Source organism: Schistocerca gregaria, chromosome 1 (assembly GCF_023897955.1).
Source record: "Schistocerca gregaria isolate iqSchGreg1 chromosome 1, iqSchGreg1.2, whole genome shotgun sequence".
NCBI classification, from domain to species: domain Eukaryota; kingdom Metazoa; phylum Arthropoda; class Insecta; order Orthoptera; family Acrididae; genus Schistocerca; species Schistocerca gregaria.
In genome coordinates this window covers 412,586,151-412,607,426 of record NC_064920.1, presented here as the reverse complement: position 1 = coordinate 412,607,426, position 21,276 = coordinate 412,586,151, and the positions used below count along the sequence as shown (strand labels likewise).

General features: G+C 39.2%; 1 protein-coding gene across 4 annotated transcripts in view; it reads right to left on the bottom strand.

Annotated features, from left to right (window-relative positions):
* The window catches only part of LOC126349960 (uncharacterized), a 104,076-nt gene that overhangs the window by 30,976 nt on the left and 51,824 nt on the right, over nucleotides 1-21,276 (bottom strand). The gene's annotated exons all lie outside the window — the stretch shown is intronic.

Genomic DNA, 21,276 nt, shown 5'->3' with positions numbered 1-21,276 from the left:
TATGTGCAAAAAATGGAGTTAAATCCTGGGCTCTTCAGATAAATGAATATTGTGATGGACATCTTTTCATTGCTGTACCACAATAGTGGATTGTGAACCACACAAGCTTGTAGAACTGGCAGTTTACAGGCCACCAAAAGGAAGTATCTTACACTTCTTAAAGCAGCTGGAAACAGTTTTAAGAAGGCTATGTAGATTTAAAAGGAGAATCATTGTTTGTATATCGTTGAGAATTGATTTTCTGTCTGGCAATTTTCACCAACATTACCTACTGTTGTTTATGCCCAGTTTGGAATTATTTTTCACAGTAAAATTTCCTATGACAATTGAAGGATATATTACAATAGCCACAGGCAATTCGTTTTAAGACTAGTTTTCCATAAATTAGCTGATAACCAACGGTCAATACTTTACCTGACCATGTTGATCAAATGTTAACAATAAAGTATACTGACCAGTTAGGTACAGATCATAGAAGAAATCCATTACATTGAAGAATTATAAGCAATGATTTGATCACAGTATTTAAAGAGAAATTACAGAAGGAATACTGGGAGTAAATTAACAAAACTCTCAGTGTCTATCGAAAACTTAACTCATTCTTAAACATATTACTACAGCATCTTGGATATTTGTTTTCTCCTAAAATAAATAAGGCTAGAATCGAACAGAACCCAGATTCTCACGCAGCAGCACCACAGGAGAGCACAACATTCATTTGAGTAGTACTTTACAAACTTCTAAATAGAAATGACTTACTGTGATTTACTTGTACGCTTTGTGGCCTAATTCTGAAATTTCTTGTGTGTTTGTGTATTTACTACACATAGTACGGTATTTTAAGAACTCTGTAGTGCTGAGTTTGACTGTCTTGGTAAGGATATGAACATTAATTGTTGTGATCAGATGCAGGCTGAGATAGTAACCCTACGCTCACAGCTACAGGCAGTGCCAGATTCGGTCATGCAGCTTGAGGCTGTAGCCAATGGGCCTCACTGTGCGGGGAAGGTTGAGAGGATCCAAGCGACATCCAGCATATCCCATGTGTTCCCCCAGTTGGTTTTCTAATGTAGCAATCTGAGTAGGATTTTATAACATAACTCTGAACATTATGAAAGACCTTGAAGAAAATTATCTATTGACACATGGTCAGCAGAGATGCAAATAATATTGTTCTTGTGAGACACAACTAGTTATTTATTCACACACAGCAATGGGTACTAGCCACTGGGTATCTCAAACAGATTCCATATATCTAGATTTCTAGAAGCATTTTGACTCTGTTTCTCACAAGCAGCCTCTAATCAAATCACATGTCTACAGAGTATCATCTCGTTTGTGTGACTGGATTCCCTGTCAGAAAGGTAACAGTTCAAAGTAACAGACAGAAAATAACTGAGTAGACAGAAGTGATATCTGGTGTTTCCCTAGGAAGTGTTACAGGCCTTCCGTTGTTCCTGATTTAAGAACAATGTGAGCAGCCCTCTTAAGGCTGTTTGCTGATGATGCTGTCATTTACCTTCTAGTAAAGTCAACAGAAAATCAAAACCAGTTGAATCTAAACAAAAAAAAGTGTGAGGTCATCCACATGAGTACTAAGAGGGATCTGTTATATTTTGGTTTCTTGATATATAACACCAATCTGAAGGCTGTCAATTCAATTACATACCTAGGGATTATATTATCAAAAGGAAAGATGCTACTCACCATAAAGTGGAGACGCTGAGTCACAGATAGGTGCAGCAAAAAGACAGTCACAAATAAAGTTTTCAACCATTAAGGCCTTCGTCAACACACACACACACACACACACACACACACACACACACACACACACACACACACACACACTGCAACAGTCTCAGGCAAGTGAACTGAAAGTGTGCTTTCAGGCCTTAATGGCCAAAAACTTTGTTTGTGACAGTCTTTTTGTTGTGCCTATCTGTGATTCAGCATCTCTGCTATATGCTGAGTAGGAACTTTCCTTTTCATACTATTGTTACATTCCATCCTGGAATTCCCATTGTTTGATACCTAGGGATTACTATTATGAACAATTTAAATTGGAATGATCACATACAAAATGTTGTGGGTAGATCAAAGACTGTTTTATTGGAGAGCACTTAGAATATGCAACAGATCTACCAAAAGGTATTCTAATATACTGCTGTGTGGTACTGGATCTTTACCAGATATGAGTGACAGAGGACCTCACGAGAGTTCAAAGAAAGGAAACTTGTTTTGTATTATCGCTAACTGGAGAGAGAGTGTCAGAGATATGATACGCGAATTGGAGTATCAGTCGTTAAAACAAAAGCATTTATCATTACGGCAAGATCTTTTTATTAAATTTCAATCACCAATATCCTCGTCCAAATGTGAGAATATTTTGTTCACACATATCCACAAAGTAAGAAATGATTATAGTAATAAAATAAGATAGATCAGAGTTTGCACAGAAAGATTTACGCGTTTGTTTTTCTCATGTGCTGTTTGGCAGTGGAACAGTAGAGAAATAGTCTGAAGGTGGTTTGATGAGCCCTCTGCCAGTCACTTAAATGTAAAATCCTTCATTCTGTTACTAAAAAAAGAGAAACTTGTACTGTGTTTAAAATGAAACATTCCCACAATCAAGTAAAAAACACTTAAATATTATTAAACAAGAAATAAACAAAAATAACGACTCAAAGAAAAATGAAACTAAACAAAATAGCTCTTGCAAAAATGGTAACACTTCCAAATCACTGATCATCAAATCCACTGATTACTTTCTCACAGTGCAGTAAACACTGTACATCCTAATAAGTACAGGTGCATCAGACTTATCCATACCAACATGGCATGCACCATCAAAAGACATTAATTCTAAAAATACAACTACTTTGGAGATAACAATATTTATAAGATTACTAAAAAGTAATAAAATAATTATGGTGTTTAATGAAAAATATTAAAATCTTGTGCTGGCCTAAGCTACTTCAGTCATCAAAATATTACTCATGGCATTTTTCCTAACAGACAAATACACCAATCTATAACACTGGAGCTAAGCAAAATCATTCCTAATTAAAGACCTCTTTCATTCCTTCCTGTCTTTTCAAAAGTGTTTCAGAAAGTTGATTATGATAACATACTGATTCATTTAACTGAGCATAACTGGTTGCATGCTTTTCATTGTGCCTTCTGGAACAGTTCTCCACAAAGAAAACGACACAAGACTTTGTGTAAATGAAGTGTTGGAAGAGAAAAAACAAGAAAAATTAACTTATTGTTCTGTGAACTTGTCAAGGCCTTTGACTGTGTGCAAAATAAAGTATTGTGGCACTAATGACATCCCAACTTCACAGTGGGATGGAGTCTTAAATTCGTTACAGAAGTCAGAGGGTTTTGTTAGCAGACTGTGTCTCAGGTATCAACTACTTCGCAACAGGGGTGACACGACACGTAGGGTCCCACAAGGATCATAAATGGGGCCAATTTTGTTACTGTTGTTGCTGCTGCTACTACTATTGTGGTTTTCAGCTGAAGACTGGTTTTATGTAGCTCTCCTCATTATTATTTTTCGAGGCTTTACATCTCTGTGTAATTATTGCGACATACAACCACTATATTCATGCAATGCTCTCCCTCTATAATTATTACTCCCCCCCCCCCCCCCCCCCCAAATTTCACATTATTACCAATGTGATGATTCCTTCATTTCTCAAGATGTGCCCTCTCAACTGATCCTTCCTTTTACTCAAGTTGTGACACAAATTTCTTTTCTCCTCTATCGATTCAGTACCTTCTCATCAGTTATCCGATTTACCCATCTATTTTTCATCATTATTCTACAGCACCATGGTCCAATCTCCTTTTGTCGAACTGTTTATCATCCATGTTTCACTTCTATACAAAGCTACACTCCAGACTGCAAGCTACCATCCAAGATAACAATATAATTAAACTATCCTCTGGAATATACCTGAATTGGAATGCAAACACACTACTGTTAATGGTCTACTTTGTCTAGGAGGTTGGCTGTATCCACTACTTTCAGTTCATTAATAAACCAACTGCACCTAATTTCCTTACAGTGTACAATAAATAAATTGTGAAGTAGTAAATTACCATCAATAGCTGAGATGAATTGTTTGTAATTTAAGCACCTTTCAAACACCTTTGACTGGTGTCAACTGTGAGCCAGAACTGGTATTATTAGTAGAAATCCTTCACCAAGAGGGTTTAAAACAGAATATTTAATCTGTTGAGCTACCAATGAACACCAATAGAGTGTAGATAACACTGAAAATTTTCTGAGTTCCAAGCACTGATGCTCATGGTAAATCACTGCTCTGCTAACATAGAATTGATACAATTCTAGACAGTTCCTTGAATAAAAAGGTATTTCCAAACTATGGCTAACACAAATACTTACACGTACCAGTTAATCCATCAGCCACAAATAAATATGAGTTCCGACTGTGGCTAATTAGGAGAAAATTCAAATACTCCACCAGCATCCACAACTGGAAAAGTTCTAAGTTCTCATAAACACAATAAAAACCTCAGCAAAATCCGAAAAATCGCCAAATTGATTCACAGTCCAAATTGGGAATTTTTTATAAGTGGTGAGGATACATCGACGATTTATTTTAAATTTCAACTAAAACAGTTGAGCAACTTTCTGCTCAGACTAACACATGTCCTGCTTCTGGTATGGCTGAAAACTTAGTCCCCAATCCAGCATCTGGTTGGTTCTTACATATCCCCACAGTGGACTTCCTGAACTACCTGTCACCTGGCTCAATTTGCAGTTTATATATCCTTCGTGCTAGCTAAAATTGTAATGGAAGATACACACTTCCATGCTGATTAATTAGAGATTTTACAAGAAATTGTGTGATACATAGTTCACCCACAATTAATGAAATACAAATCATGTATTCCATTGCTTTACTAATTATAAATAGTGCATCAAATTTATTACTGACAAAGTGGAATATTTTCCTAGTAGAAAATTACCTCCCCTTTTCTGCTGGTGCTGTCAATATTCTCATAACTTTAGTAGAAATTAAATTACAGGTGATTTTAATAACTAAAACCTCAATTGCCTGAAAATATCCTAATAAATCACTTATCTACCGGAAGTTCCATTTATCTGATGACCGCTTGCCTGGGATATTGCAGGTCGGCCACGGAAGCCATGCCTGCCTTTTGACTGGGTCCCACGGTGGGTTTTAGACTAAAGGCCGTACAGACATGCGCGCTTTGTTGGCCAGTGTCATTCTAGTAGTGAAACAGGCATCACGAGTGTAACAGTGGAGTTTGCGAATGCAACAATGGGAAGAGTGAATTATTCACTTCCACAACAAGTGTTTATTTATGATCCGTATGTGCACACAAAGTCCGTTCGTACTGTTCGGAGATTCTCTGAACAGGAGTTTCCAGGTGTGAGTTCTGAGTCATGATGCAGTTCACAAATTAGTGAACAAATTTCGTGAAGCAGAAAGTGTTCAAAACAAGAAGTTTAAATGATGATGTACAGTGCTCACAGAAGTTCGTCTTGATGACAGTATGCCTGGACAATTCCCCTAAAAAGTCTCTTAGACGTCTTTCGCAGCAAACACACACATCATGCACCTCTGTGCAAAGAGATGCTAAGCTACTTGGGCTAAGGCCCTATAACATATCAGTAGTACAAGAACTTCGACTTGGTGATTCTGCACACAAGATTAAGTTTTGTGAATGGGTTTTAAAACAAGTGCATTACGGTGAAACGGATCCTTACCTCACACTGTTTTCAGACAAGGCTTGGTTCCATTTACACGGGCATGTTAATTCTGGAGCACAGATAAGAGTTGTTGTGGTTCATGAGGAACCCCTTCACAATCAGAAAATAAGGGTGTGGTGCACAGTTAGTGGTGACAGAATAATAGGCCCTTATTTTTAATGACACAGTACAAGTGAAAGATATGCGCAAAATTTTTTTTAATGAACTGACTGAAAGAGAAGGAAGCTTCGCAATTTTTCTACAGGACTCAGCAAGGGCTCATACGGCCAATGTTTCTTTGCATGCAATTCATGATGTGTTCAATGAAAGAGTGATTAGTACCAATATATGGCTCACTATAAGTCCTGATTTAACTCTGTGAAATTTTCTTTTTGTGGTGTTACTGAAGGATGAAGTGTACACAACAAGTCCTCACACGATAGAGTAACTCAAGGATAATATCCGTGAATCAATTAATTCAAGATCTCAAATAGAATTGTGTGATTAATAATGTCTTGTGCAGAAGTCAGAAATGTGTGGAAAATAATGGCAGGCAGTTCCGGCATCTCCTTGCATGACATGGGTAAGTACAAAATTTAATTGCTTATATTTTAAATGTAGTCATGTTGTATCGCAGCAGTAGACGGGCGACACTGTAGTGTTTCGAGAATCCCCGCGTAACTTGGTGACCTGTGTGATAGGACAGAAGAGAACAGGAATTTTGAGACGAAAACATGATAAGAAGATATTATGTGTTGCCATAGCAACGGAGTATAACAAGGCGAGAGAACCACTATGAGAAACTGGACTAAGCCTAAAATCAAATGGAGAAAATTAGTAAATGCTACTAAAGGGAAGACATAAAAAAGTCATAATGTTATACGAAAAGAGAGAAGATGTCGACATATTAGACTAAGAAGAGATACGCCAAGAACAATTCGACTAAGAAGATCCAGTGTGGGGAGTAGACAACTCTCACACGCATCATGAGGACGCAGACACAGGAAACAACATCCATGCGGCCGGCACCAGTTGCTGTTCATCGATGCTGACCTACTTCCACATCCGCTCACCAACGTCAACGCAGAAACCTACATCCAATGCCACCGGCACCAGTTGCTGCTCACCGGTGCTGATTCCATTTTCACTCGCCGATGCAGCCTAAACTCTAAGCCGGGTGAGCATAAAACAGTACTTCATTGTTTGAGTGTAAAGTTGGATAAACTACTGAGTGAGTTTTATTCGTGTAGTTGTTACACTTAGAGTAAAGTTTTTAAATGCTTACTACATCTAAAGCTCATAAGAATATGGACAACGTGAAACAAATCAAAGAAACACGAGAACCAGCTATGGCTATGAGGGTCAGTATAGAAATGCCAGACTGGACTGAGTTGGCAAATTTAATCAAAGCACAAAGTGCAGCTTCAAGTGCTCAAATTGTGGCTTTAAGTGAAAAACTAGAGGCCCAGAGTTTACAATAAATGAAACTTAAAATTCTAGATTAAATGCTCAGGATGAAACTCTAAGGAAAGAAATAGGTTTGGTACATTCTAGTTTAAATGCTCAAATCTAGTTCTAAATGTCCAGAGTGAAACCTTGAATAGTCAAGCAACAAATATAGGTTTACTAAAGACTGAATTTGACACACTAAATAGTAAAGTGGAAAATTTGAAATTAAATTTAAAGAATGAAGTAACTAATTCTTTGAACATTCACGAAAATCAGCTGTTCACTGACTTTAGTCAGGAACAGAACGATCAAATTCAGGACTTGATAAAAAAGTTAGAATTTGATATTGAAGATAAATGTAATAATGTGGAATCTGAACTTAGTGGAAAGTTAGCATCATTTGAAAATGTATGTAATGTTAAGTTTGATGCTGTGAAGCAGAGACTGCATACTTTACAAGGAAGCATTGATAAGAATAGCGAATTAATACCAATTATCGAATCGCAAATTACAGGCATGTATACAAGAGTAGATATTGTGGAAAGAAACTTCAGAGAGAAACTAGCGAACGCTGACATTATATATATAAATATTTTGGAGGAACAGGTGGAAGAACTTACAGATAAAAAAGTTTCCGAGAAAGTAACATTTGGGAATGTATCTCCTATTTTATCTTCTGAACTTAATGATACCAAGAGAGGTATGGATGACCTATGGAGAGAATTCAAATTTATCCGAGATAAAGTAGACAAGAAGACGACTTCTCCTAATGTGGTATTGACTAGTGAAGTGATGACTGATCTACAATGGGGGACCAATTCAGGATTATCCAGGAAATTCTCTAAGTTTAAGCCAGACAGGGATGACACCCAACACATTTCTTGTAAAGATTTAACCAAATTGGGAAAATTCTAAAAAGATTTAATTTGCTGTGGGTTATCTTGTAGGAGAAGCCTCCGAATGGAGAACCATAAATACTGAGAACTTTTCCTCTTGGGAAGATTCTCAAAAGAAGTTTAAAGAGAAGTATTAGTCTCCAAGAGCCCAGTAAAAACTAATATCACATCTGTGGGACCCGGAATACTACAATAATATATGGGGTACCATGAGAAAGTATTTCGACTGGCAACTAACACTGGCGAAATACTTAGATAAACCAATGGGAGAAGAAAGCTAGTGAGAATTTTAATGAGACGATTACCCATTTATGCGAGGAAAGACATCTTATGTAGCGGTTGGAAAACAGGAGAAGAATTACTCTCATTTGTGGATGCACTGGATGCATTAAATAAGGACCGCAATGAAAACTTGCACCAAAGTGATAGCCCGAACTACAAAAGGAACAGTGGTAATAATTTTAAAAAACATGAGGCCAACCTAGCTAGAGGACACCAGTGCAACAGAAGAAATAGTAACAACAGTAATTAGAAAAGCATCCACCATCAAGTAACTTTGCAGGAATTTGTACAAAGTAATAGCAGAACACAAATTGGTAACGTACTATCTCGATTCACTAACCAATCTGTGATTACTGAAAATGAGGAAAACACAGTGTGATCTGGATCCAGGGCTGGGGCCCAGGTCGTAGAGAGACACTAGGAGACCTGGTTCATAATAAGTATGTTAATTTCATGCACAAAATACCTACAAAAGAATGGTTACAGCTAGAAGAGCAAAGCTTAGTTATCAGTAATCGACAACCAATAATAGCAGGGACCATGAAAACTTCTGAAGGTAACATCTTTACAGACTCAGGGAGTGAAGTATCACTCATATCTAGTGCCTTCTTTAACTCATTACAGACTAGATAATAGTCACCGCTGTTACCAGTAACTGGAGTTTACATAAATGGTATAACAGGAACGAAGAGTAAAGTTGTGAAACACGAAACTCAAGTGAACTGTAGCATTGGAAATATTTGATTTCGTCAAACACTGTTAATAGTAGAGGATATAAATAGAGATGTTTGGTTTGGTTTAGATTGGCTATTAGAACTTAAAGTCATCTTAAACTTTGGGGAAAATCTTCTATCTTTTGGAAAAGGGGGCAGTACATGCCAGATACCATTTGTGACAGACAGCTACATTGGTAAACAAACAACTGAGTGTCAATGTCTGCAATTAACAGCTAGAGCACATTTGTCACCAGAGATTGATAGTGTAGATCATGTATCACATTGAATTGACATACAAGACAAGGTCAACATCTCTAATATCAACCAGTGTACAAAAATGAGATTTATATACAATTCTAATGAAATATGAAGTAGTATTTTCCAATGGTCCAGGTAATATCAGCAAATACATATGTAAGTTCAAAATCAAAGGTCACATTTCGTTTTTCTGTAAGCCATATCCAATACCTGTATGTCTGAAAGAAGCAGTTAAGCAGGAAATCAACAAAATTATTGATAATAATACAACAAAACATAGTCGTAGCGTAATGAATAACCCGTTGGTAGTGGTGAAAAAACCTACAGGAGGGGCACAATTAGTGTTAGACACATGTACATTGAATAAGCATATAGAAACAGAAAGAGACAGACCGATTAACATGGATGAATTGTTATCAAAATTTGAAAAAGCAAGGTTTCTTAGCACAATGGACCTGACTGTGGGATACTGGCAAACTAGGTTACATCCTGAATCAAAGAAGTATATCAGCTTCTTGGGAAGAACACTGTCTAACTTTGAGTAAGACTCTGAAAATATTTAAAGAGAAAGGTATTACAGTGAAGCTATCTAAATCATATTTTGCACATCAAGAGCTTAAGTTTTTAGGGCATATGGAGAAAGAAAACTGGCGTTCTTCGGATCGGAGCGTGGAATGTCAGATCCCTTAATCGGGCAGGTAGGTTAGAAAATTTAAAAAGGGAAATGGATAGGTTAAAGTTAGATATAGTGGGAATTAGTGAAGTTCGGTGGCAGGAGGAACAAGACTTCTGGTCAGGTGACTACAGGGTTATAAACACAAAATCAAATAGGGGTAATGCAGGAGTAGGTTTAATAATGAATAGGAAAATAGGAATGCGGGTAAGCTACTACAAACAGCATAGTGAACGCATTATTGTGGCCAAGATAGATACGAAGCCCACACCTACTACAGTAGTACAAGTTTATATGCCAACTAGCTCTGCAGATGATGAAGAAATTGAAGAAATGTACGATGAAATAAAAGAAATTATTCAGATAGTGAAGGGAGACGAAAATTTAATAGTAATGGGTGACTGGAATTCGAGTGTAGGAAAAGGGAGAGAAGGAAACATAGTAGGTGAATATGGATTGGGGCTAAGAAATGAAAGAGGAAGCCGCCTAGTAGAATTTTGCACAGAGCACAACTTAATCATAGCTAACACTTGGTTTAAGAATCATGAAAGAAGGTTGTATACGTGGAAGAACCCTGGAGATACTAAAAGGTATCAGATAGATTATATAATGGTAAAACAGAGATTTAGGAACCAGGTTTTAAGTTGTAAGACATTTCCAGGGGCAGATGTGGACTCTGACCACAATCTATTGGTTATGACCTGTAGATTAAAACTGAAGAAACTGCAAAAATGTGGGAAATTAAGGAGATGGGACCTGGATAAACTGAAAGAACCAGAGGTTGTACAGAGTTTCAGAGAGAGCATAAGGGAACAATTGACAGGAATAGGGGAAAGAAATACAGTAGAAGAAGAATGGGTAGCTCTGAGGGATGTAGTAGTGAAGGCAGCAGAGGATAAAGTAGGTACAAAGACGAGGGCTGCTAGAAATCCTTGGGTAACAGAAGAAATATTGAATTTAATTGATGAAAGGAGAAAATATAAAAATTCAGTAAATGAAGCAGGCAAAAAGGAATACAAACGTCTCAAAAATGAGATCGACAGGAAGTGCAAAATGGCTAAACAGGGATGGCTAGAGGACAAATGTAAGGATGTAGAAGCTTATGTCACTAGGGGTAAGATAGATACTGCCTACAGGAAAATTAAAGAGACCTTTGGAGAGAAGAGACCCACGTGTATGAATATCAAGAGCTCTGATGGCAGCCCAGTTCTAAGCAAAGAAGGGAAGGCAGAAAGGTGGAAGGAGTATATAGAATGTTTATACAAGGGCGATGTACTTGAGGACAATATTATGGAAATAGAAGAGGATGTAGATGAAGACGAAATGGGAGATACGATACTGCGTGAAGAGTTTGACAGAGCACTGAAAGACCTGAGTCGAAACAAGGCCCCCGGAGTAGACAACATTCCATTAGAACTACTGACGGCCTTGGGAGAGCCAGTCATGACAAAACTCTACCAGCTGGTGAGCAAGATGTATGAGACAGGCGAAATACCCTCAGACTTCAAGAAGAATATAATAATTCCAATCCCAAAGAAAGCAGGTGCTGACAGATGTGAAAATTACCGAACTATCAGTTTAATAAGCCACGGCTGCAAAATACTAACACGAATTCTTTACAGACGAATGGAAAAACTGGTAGATGCAGACCTCGGGGAGGATCAGTTTGGATTCCGTCGAAATGTTGGAACACGTGAGGCAATACTGACCTTACGACTTATCTTAGAAGAAAGAGTAAGAAAAGGCAAACCTACGTTTCTAGCATTTGTAGACTTAGAGAAAGCTTTTGACAATGTTGACTGGAATACTCTTTTTCAAATTCTAAAGGTGGCAGGGGTAAAATACAGGGAGCGAAAGGCTATTTATAATTTGTACAGAAACCAGATGGCAGTAATAATAGTCGAGGGGCATGAAAGGGAAGCAGTGGTTGGGAAAGGAGTGAGACAGGGTTGTAGCCTCTCCCCGATGTTATTCAATCTGTATATTGAGCAAGCAGTAAAGGAAACAAAAGAAAAATTTGGAGTAGGTATTAAAATTCATGGAGACGAAGTAAAAACTTTGAGGTTCGCCGATGACATTGTAATTCTGTCAGAGACGGCAAAGGACTTGGAAGAGCAGTTGAACGGAATGGACAGTGTCTTGAAAGGAGGATATAAGATGAACATTAACAAAAGCAAAATGAGGATAATGGAATGTGGTCAAATTAAATCGGGTGATGCTGAGGGAATTAGATTAGGAAATGAGACACAAAGTAGTAAAGGAGTTTTGCTATTTAGGAAGTAAAATAACTGATGATGGTCGAAGTAGAGAGGATATAAAATGTAGACTGGCAATGGCAAGGAAAGCGTTTCTCAAGAAGAGAAATTTGTTAACATCGAATATAGATTTATGTATCAGGAAGTCATTTCTGAAAGTATTTGTTTGGAGTGTAGCCATGTATGGAAGTGAAACATGGACGATAACTAGTTTGGACAAGAAGAGAATAGAAGCTTTCGAAATGTGGTGCTACAGAAGAATACTGAAGATAAGGTGGATAGATCACGTAACTAATGAGGAGGTATTGAATAGGATTGGGGAGAAGAGAAGTTTGTGGCACAACTTGACTAGAAGAAGGGATCGGTTGGTAGGACATGTTTTGAGGCATCAAGGGATCACAAATTTAGCATTGGAGGGCAGCGTGGAGGGTAAAAATCGTAGAGGGAGACCGAGAGATGAGTACACTAAGCAGATTCAGAAGGATGTAGGTTGCAGTAGGTACTGGGAGATTAAGCAGCTTGCACAGGATAGAGTAGCATGGAGAGCTGCATCAAACCAGTCTCAGGACTGAAGACAACAACAACAACAACAACAACAATGGCCAACCTGTAGGAGCGCAGGGAATTACACCAGACCTTGAATGCATCAAGGCAATTAAAGAATGTCCGCATACTAGAAATGTAAGGCAGTTGAAGGGATTTATAGGAATGGACGGATACTATCAACAGTACGTAAGAGGTCAAGAACTGAATGATATGAAAATTTTACATTTACTAAGAAAGAGAATAACATGGGTTTGGGATCAAGAGACAAATGATGCATTCGAGAACGTCAAGAGGGCACTTGTTTAATCACCCATTTACATCATCCAGTTATGGGCGAACAATTTGAAATTTCAACAGATACATATGATTATGGTATTTCTGCAGAACTTTTCCAAGGAGAGTGGGATCTAGATAATGTGAAACAGCAAACCATAGCTTCTACCAGCCATAGTCTAAATAAACAGGAATTAAATAAAATAGAAAGAAACTTCCACATGGGAAAAATATATTAAAAACAAAGATTCCAAGACTTACCAAGGGGGAAAGTGCCGGTAGACAGGCACAATAAATAAAACACACAAACACACACACAGAATTTCTAGCTTTCGCAACCGACGGTTGCTTCTTCAGGAAAGAAGGAAGGAGAGGGAAAGACGAAAGGATGTGGGTTTTAAGGGAGAGGGTAAGGAGTCATTCCAATCCCGCGAGCCGAAAGACTTACCTTATGGGGAAAAAAGGACAGGTGTACACTCGCACACACACACACATATCCATCTGCACATACACAGACACAAGCAGACATTTGTAAAGGCAAAGAGTTCAGGCACAGATGTCAGTTGAGGCGGAAGTACAGAGGCAAAGAAGTTGTTGAAAGGCAGGTGAGGTATGAGCGGCAGCAACTTTAAATTAGCGGAAGTTGAGGCCTGGCGGAAATCGAGAAGAGAGGATATACTGAAGGGCAAGTTCCCATCTCCGGAGTTCGGATAGGTTGGTGCTGGTGGGAAGTATCCAGATAATCCGGACGGTGTAACACTGTGCCAAGATGTGCTGGCCATGCACCAAGGCATGTTTAGCCACAGCGTGATCCTCATTACCAACAAACACTGTCTGCCTGTGTCCATTCATGCGAATGGACAGTTTGTTGCTGGTCATTCCCACATAGAAAGCGTCACAGTGTAGGCAGGTCAGTTGGTAAATCACGTGGGTGCTTTCACACGTGGCTCTGCCTTTGATCGTGTACACCTTCCGGGTTACAGGACTGGAGTAGGTGGTGGTGGGAGGGTGCATAGGACAGGTTTGACACCGGGGGCAGTTACAAGGGTAGGAGCCAGAGGAAAGGGAAGGTGGTTTGGGGATTTCATAGGGATGTACCAAAAGGTTACGAAGGTTATGTGGATGGTGGAAAGACACTCTTGGTGGAGTGGGGAAAATTTCATGAAGGATGGATCTCATTTCGGGGCAGGATTTTAGGAAGTCGTATCCCTGCTGGAGAGCCACATTCAGAGTCTGATCCAGTCCCGGGAAGTATCCTGTCACTAGTGGGGCACTTTTAGGGTTCTTCTGTGGGAGGTTCTGGGTTTGAGGGGATGAGGAAGTGGCTCTGGTTGTTTGCTTCTGTACCAGGTCGGGAGGGTAGTTGCGGGATGCGAAAGCTGTTTTCAGGTTGTTGGTGTAATGGTTCAGGGATTCAGGACTGGAGCAGATTCGTTTGCCATGAAGGCCTAGGCTGTAGGGAAGGGACCGTTTGATATGGAATGGGTGGCAGCTGTCATAATGGAGGTACTGTTGCTTGTTGGTGGGTTTGATGTGGACTGATGTGTGAAGCTGGCCATTGGACAGATGGAGGTCAACGTCAAGGAAAGTGGCATGGGATTTGGAGTAGGACCAGGTGAATCTGATGGAACCAAAGGAGTTGAGGTTGGAGAGAAAATTCAGGAGTTGTTCTTCACTGTGAGTCCAGATCATGAAGATGTTGTCAATAAATCTGTACCAAACTTTGGGTTGGCAGGCTTGGGTAACCAAGAAGGCTTCCTCTAAGCGACCCATAAATAGGTTGGCATACGATGGGGCCATCCTGGTACCCATGGCTGTTCCCCTTAATTGTTGGTATGTCTGGCCTTCAAAAGTGAAGAAGTTGGGGGTCAGGATGAAGCTGGCTAAGGTGACGAGGAAAGAGGTTTTAGGTAGAGTGGCAGGTGATCGGCGTGAAAGGAAGTGCTCCATTGCAGCGAGGCCCTGGAGGTGGGGGATATTTGTGTATAGGGAAGTGGCATCAATGGTTACAAAGATGGTTTCCGGGGGTAACAGACTGGGTAAGGATTCCAGGCGTTCGAGAAAGTGGTTGGTGTCTTTGATGAAGGATGGGAGACTGCATGTAATGGGTTGAAGGTGTTGATCTACGTAGACAGAGATACGTTCTGTGGGGGCTTGGTAACCAGCTGCAATGGGGCGGCCGGGATGTTTGGATTTGTGAATTTTAGGAAGTAGGTAGAAGATAGGAGTGCAAGGTGTCGGTGGGGTCAGGAGTTTGATGGAGTCAGGTAAAAGGTTTTGTAGGGGGCCTAAGGTTCTGAGGATTCCTTGAAGCTCCGCCTGGACATCAGGAATGGGATTACCTTGGCAACTTTGTATGTAGAGTTGTCTGAAAGCTGACGCAGTCCCTCAGCCACATACTCCCGGTGATCAAGTACCATGGTCGTGGAACCCTTGTCAGTCGGAAGAATGATGATGGATCGGTCAGCTTTCAGATCACGGATAGCCTGGGCTTCGGCTGTGGTGATGTTGGGAGTAGGATTAAGGTTTTTCAAGAAAGATTGAGAGGCAAGGCTGGAAGTGAGAAATTCCTGGAAGGTTTGGAGAGGGTGATTTTGAGGAAGAGGAGGTGGGTCCCGCTGTGATGGAGGACGCAACTGTTCCAGGCAGGCTTCAATTTGGATAGTGTCTTGGGGAGTTGGATCATTAGGAGTGGGATCAGGATTATTTTTCTTCATGGCAAAGTGATATTTCCAGCAGAGACTACGGGTGTAGGACAGTAAGTCTTTGACAAGGGCAGTTTGGTTGAACCTGGGAGTGGGGCTGAAGGTGAGGCCTTTGGATAGGACAGAGGTTTCGGATTGGGAGAGAGGTTTGGAGGAAAGTATACTACTGAATTGGGGTGTTGTGGTTCCAGATTGTGTTGACTAGAATTTTGAGGTGTTGGGTGGAGTGGAGCTGGAAGTGGGAGATTGAGTAGATGGCAGAGACTGGGTCTGTGTGCAATGAGAAGAGGTTGAGGTTTGTTGGAAAGGTTGTGGAGGGTGAGTGAGTTGCCTTTCCGGAGGTGGGAAACTAGGAGATTGGATAGTTTTTTGAGGTGGAGGGTGGAATGCTGTTCTAATTTGCGGTTGGCCTGTAGGAGGATGCTATAAATAGCCGGTGTGGGTGTGGGAGAGGAAAGATTGAGGACTTTGATTTCATTGGCTGAGTCGATGTCTAGGTGAAGGATTAGGCGGGTGAGGGCTATGGATTGTGCAGTTTGGAACTGTTATAAGGACTGATGGAAAGAAGGATTGCAGCCAGAGATGGGAACTTTTAAGTGTGAGGCCTTTGGGGGTAATGCCAAATGTCAGACAAGTCTGAGTAAATAAAATATGGGAGCGTAATCTGGCTAGGGTGAAGGCATGTTTGCGGAGGGAATGTAAATAAAATTTAATGGGGTCGTTGTATCTGGATACTTCCCACCAACACCAACCTATCCGAATTCCAGAGATGGGAACTTGAACTTCAGTATATCCTCTCTTCTCGATATCCGCCAGGCCTCAACCTCCGCTAATTTAAAGTTTCCGCCACTCATACTTCACCTGTCTTTCAACAACTTCTTTGCCTCTGTACTTCCGCCTCGACAGACATCTCTGCCCGAACTCTTTGCCTTTACAAATGTCTGCTTGTGTCTGTGTATGTGCGGATGGATATGTGTGTGTGTGTGTGTGTTTGTGTGATTGTGTGTGTGTGTGTGTGTGTGTGTGTGTGTGTGTGTGCTGAGTGTACACCTGTCCTTTTTTCCCCATAAGGTAAGTCTTTCCGCTCCTGGGATTTGAATGACTCCTTACCCTCTCCCTTAAAACCCACAACCTTTCGTCTTTCCCTCTCCTTCCCTCTTCCCTGAAGAAGCAACCGTCGGTTGCGAAAGCTAGAAATTCTGTGTGTGTGTTTGTGTGTTTTATTTATTGTGCCTGTCTACCGGCGCTTTCCCGCTTGGTAAGTCTTGGAATCTTTGTTTTTAATATATAAACATGAATTAAACTAGACAGCTACTGAGAAAGAACTGTTAGCAGTAGTATTGGAGTATCTAAAAATTTCAAACACTAATATGGGGTTCAGAAATCTATATTTATACAGATCATCAAGCTCTGTCTTTTTTAATGAGTAGTCAATTGTTACACAATATATTAATGTGATGGATGCTTTTCTTACAGAAATATGATATTAAGATACAATATGTAAAAGGTTTCAAGAATATTGTACCAGATGCTTTGTCTAGTTTACCCATAGGAATGGAAGAATTAAAACGTACGGAAGGACCCGGCATTATTTTTTCAATTAATTTTATGTCAGTAGAATATCCAAACATCAGGGTACAGGAGATGACTCAAAGAGTAACACAAAATATCCAGAATGATTCCTATTTTACAGAAATGTTTGATATGTGCATTAGAAATTCCTTACCTCCTAATCAAGTAGGAAAATGGAAAATTATAGGTCATAATTTGTTTTGGAGAGAGAGCATGATATTGCAATGTTGGCACTTATGCATTCCTAAGGTAATGGAAGTTGGACTTGTGTGGTATATTCCTACAGGATATGGACAATTTAGAATCAAAAAGTGTGTAGCTCATATGAATGAGTTTTATTATTTTAAGAAGCCAGGGCACAAGATAGCATCTTTAATTAGAACCTGTGAGAGCTGTCAGAAGGTGAAAGAGAATAATACTAATGTTAAATACAAAATGTATCTGATTATTCCTAAGTCGTTACACAATCTCACAGCAGCAGATTTTTTTGGGCCAGTTCTGAAAGGAAAGGAAGGAGTGTCATATATTTTGGTCATCACTGAGTGCTGGTCAAAATATGTTAAGCTACATCCCATTAAAAAAGCAAATACGCCAACAGTTATACACTGTTTACAACAATACTTTCTGGAGGTAGGTACACCAAAACAGTTCCTCACCGATAACAGTCCACAGTTTGTGAGTAACGAATTTAAAGAATTTCTAGCGTGGGAAGGTATTCATAAAGTGTTAATATCCAACTATAACCTGTCCTCAAATCCATGCGAACAAGTAAAGAAGGAAAATGGAAAACTATGCCGTATTTGCTGCTATGAAAAACATCCTTTATGGGCAACGAAAACTAAATACTTTGAACTTATTCTAAATGAATTACCACATTTGTTGACTGGGCTAACAGCATTAGAAGTAATAAGTAAACCCTTTGTAGGAGAACCTGTCATTAAATGTTTTAGTTGGCCTGAACAACCAAGTGCCAAATACGAAATGAACCAGGAAATAGTTTATAAGGATTTAGTTGAAAAGGCCCATCAAAGGGTGAATAAGCATAAGCTGTAGAACCTCAGCACAAGGTCAATGACCTAGCTCTTGTCAAACATCTTCAAACCTCTGCTCTGAAGAAAGAGAGACATAAGTTTTTCCAAAAATATGAAGGACCATACTAGGTACACACATTAGTCCACCCTAAGACATTATTTTTAGTATATCCTACAATTGAAACTTAAGCAGTAAAGGAGTTTTGCTATTTGGGGAGCAAAATAACTGATGATGGTCAAAGTAGAGAGGATATAAAACGTAGACTGGCAATGGCAAGGAAAGCGTTTCTGAAGAAGAGAAATTTGTTAACATCGAGTACAGATTTAAGTGTCAGGAAGTCGTTTCTGAAAGTATTTGTATGGAGTGTAGCCATGTATGGAACTGAAACATGGACAATAAATAGTTTGATCAAGAAGAGAATAGAAGCTTTCGAAATGTGGTGCTACAGAAGAATGTTGAAGATTAGGTGGATACATTACGTAACTAATGAGGAGGTACTGAATAGGATTGGGGAGAAGAGCAGTTTGTGGCACAACTTGACTAGAAGAAGGGATCGGTTGGTAGGACGTGTCCTGAGGCATCAAGGGATCACAAATGTAGCATTGGAGGGCAGCGTGGAGCGTAAAAATCGTAGAGAGAGACCAAGAGATGAATACACTAAGCAGATTCAGAAGGATGTAGCTGCAGTAGGTACTGGGAGATGAAGAAACTTGCACAGGATAGAGTAGCATGGAGAGCTGCATCAAACCAGTCTCAGGACTGAAGACCACAACAACAATAACAACATCCTACAATTGTATCAGATAAAGGGAAGTACAATGTGAAAAACGTAAAGTTATATATTCCCCAGGGACGTTAACATTCTGAGTTAACGGGCGGAGTGACGACTGTCTGATCCCGAGTTGTTTTCGATGTTTCTTCCAAAATAGTTCTCCCACACCAAACTCACTTCAAATCTAAAACCATTCTGTCATCTATTCCAAAATTCTAAACTATCCTATAATCTTATTACCTAGTAGAAAACTGGATATTAATACAACTTAGGAGAATCACAAAATAAGAAAAGGAGTGATCTCTAGGCATGAAATAAAATGAGCTCTCTGGCTCTGAGCACTATGGCACTTAACTGCTGAGGTCATCAGTCATAAAATGAGTACAATATTACATTAGCGGAAACTGTAATATGATGGTACTATATAAACAGTGATATCTAGACTATATAAACTAAATGTGATATTATATTTCTGGAAAAATATAATATCAGGTAAATATCTGAACAACCATTACACTGTAGTGTATAGATTTTATATTTTGTATAGAATATTTTATACCTTTTATGAGATGTGATGTAAATGGGAGGGTTTGTATCAGTTTTGGAAAGGGGTAGGTATTGTGGATAAAAGCATGATAGTGTTTCGAGAATTTTTCCGTAAATTCTAGAACCACTCGGCCTTCTACCGTCTCGAACACACAATATTTTAAATATAAGTGTGAGAGAGCCTATCTACTGCGTGCCGCCTGTCTATGTGTACAGGTCTGAAGTATGTAGAAAGAAGCCCGTAGACACAGTGGTCGAACGGCACTGACAAGTGTTTGCTGGTCGCTCCATGGAAGTTTAATGAAAGAACACGGCAGACGCAAGGAACTTCTGTGTTATTCCGTGCTGTTTTATAACTTTGACTATTGTAGAGAAAAAAAGAAGAACAGTTGAAACATTGTTAATTAATGCTCATCTTGGACTTGGAGAGGATAAGATGTGTATTCAGATTCAGGATGAGAATGGACTTAGGTTTTAAGCCAACTTTCTCTTATGTGAGGAGACTTACTTGACAATGTTTGTTTATGTGGAGAATGAGATTTGTAAAAGTTTGATGTTTAAATATACATAGTTCAGTGAAGCAAAAGAAACTGTATGAGTCTGGTTATTTTTATAAGCAGAAATAGTATTGAGAAATCCCTGTTCCTAGCAAATATACTTCAGTGAAGAAGAGAAAAGGAGGTTGCAGCAGCAAGCTAACCAGCAAGAAAAGTCAGCTGACAATCTTCAAGTAAGTCATATAATTAAAGAAGTGAGAGTTTACACATATACTGCACCATTTTGAGTTGTTCAAAGCATTAGAACATGGCATCTGATCACCGGGCAAGAGAGCGCTCACTGCTCAGCATCTACTGCACTGCACGGGCAATCATCAGATAAATGGAACACCCTATATTATACAAATAGCGTGTTGTGTATATGACAGTATCCTAGTAGGTGACACATTGCTATTACATGTAGTAGCTTTCTTTCATTAATTAAATGGGCTTTTGATTAAATTTATATAAAATGTGTATTATATAAATGATGTAGTCAAGAAAAGTATAACAAGTAAATCAGCAGATGTGTCTCTCCAAGCTCTTTAACCCTTCAGTTTCAAATCAAAACTGAAGAGTTTCCTCTTGGGTCACTCCTTCTATTGTGTCGAGGAGTTCCTTGAAAAATTAAGCTGATTCTTATTGTACTGTTGATCGAGTTTACTTAAACTTATAGACTGACTTATTTTGGGTCCATAAACATTTATTTTTATCTGGTCGAATTAAGTCAGGTGATGCTGAGGGAATTAGATTAGGAAATGAGACACTTAAAGTAGTAAAGGAGTTTTGATGTTTGGGGAGCTACCATTTGTAGCTGCAGTTTATGGCGGGTCATGGCCCATCGAACATAGGCCAGTATGAGGCGGAGGTTACACCATTCAGTTAAGTAACGGTTTAGACTGTACATATGTACTGTATGTGTTTTCCTTTTTTTCATTTATAAATGTATAGCTTTGCTGTTCTTTTAATAATTGACAAAGGTCTTCTTAGGCACTTGTGGGTTTTATTATTCT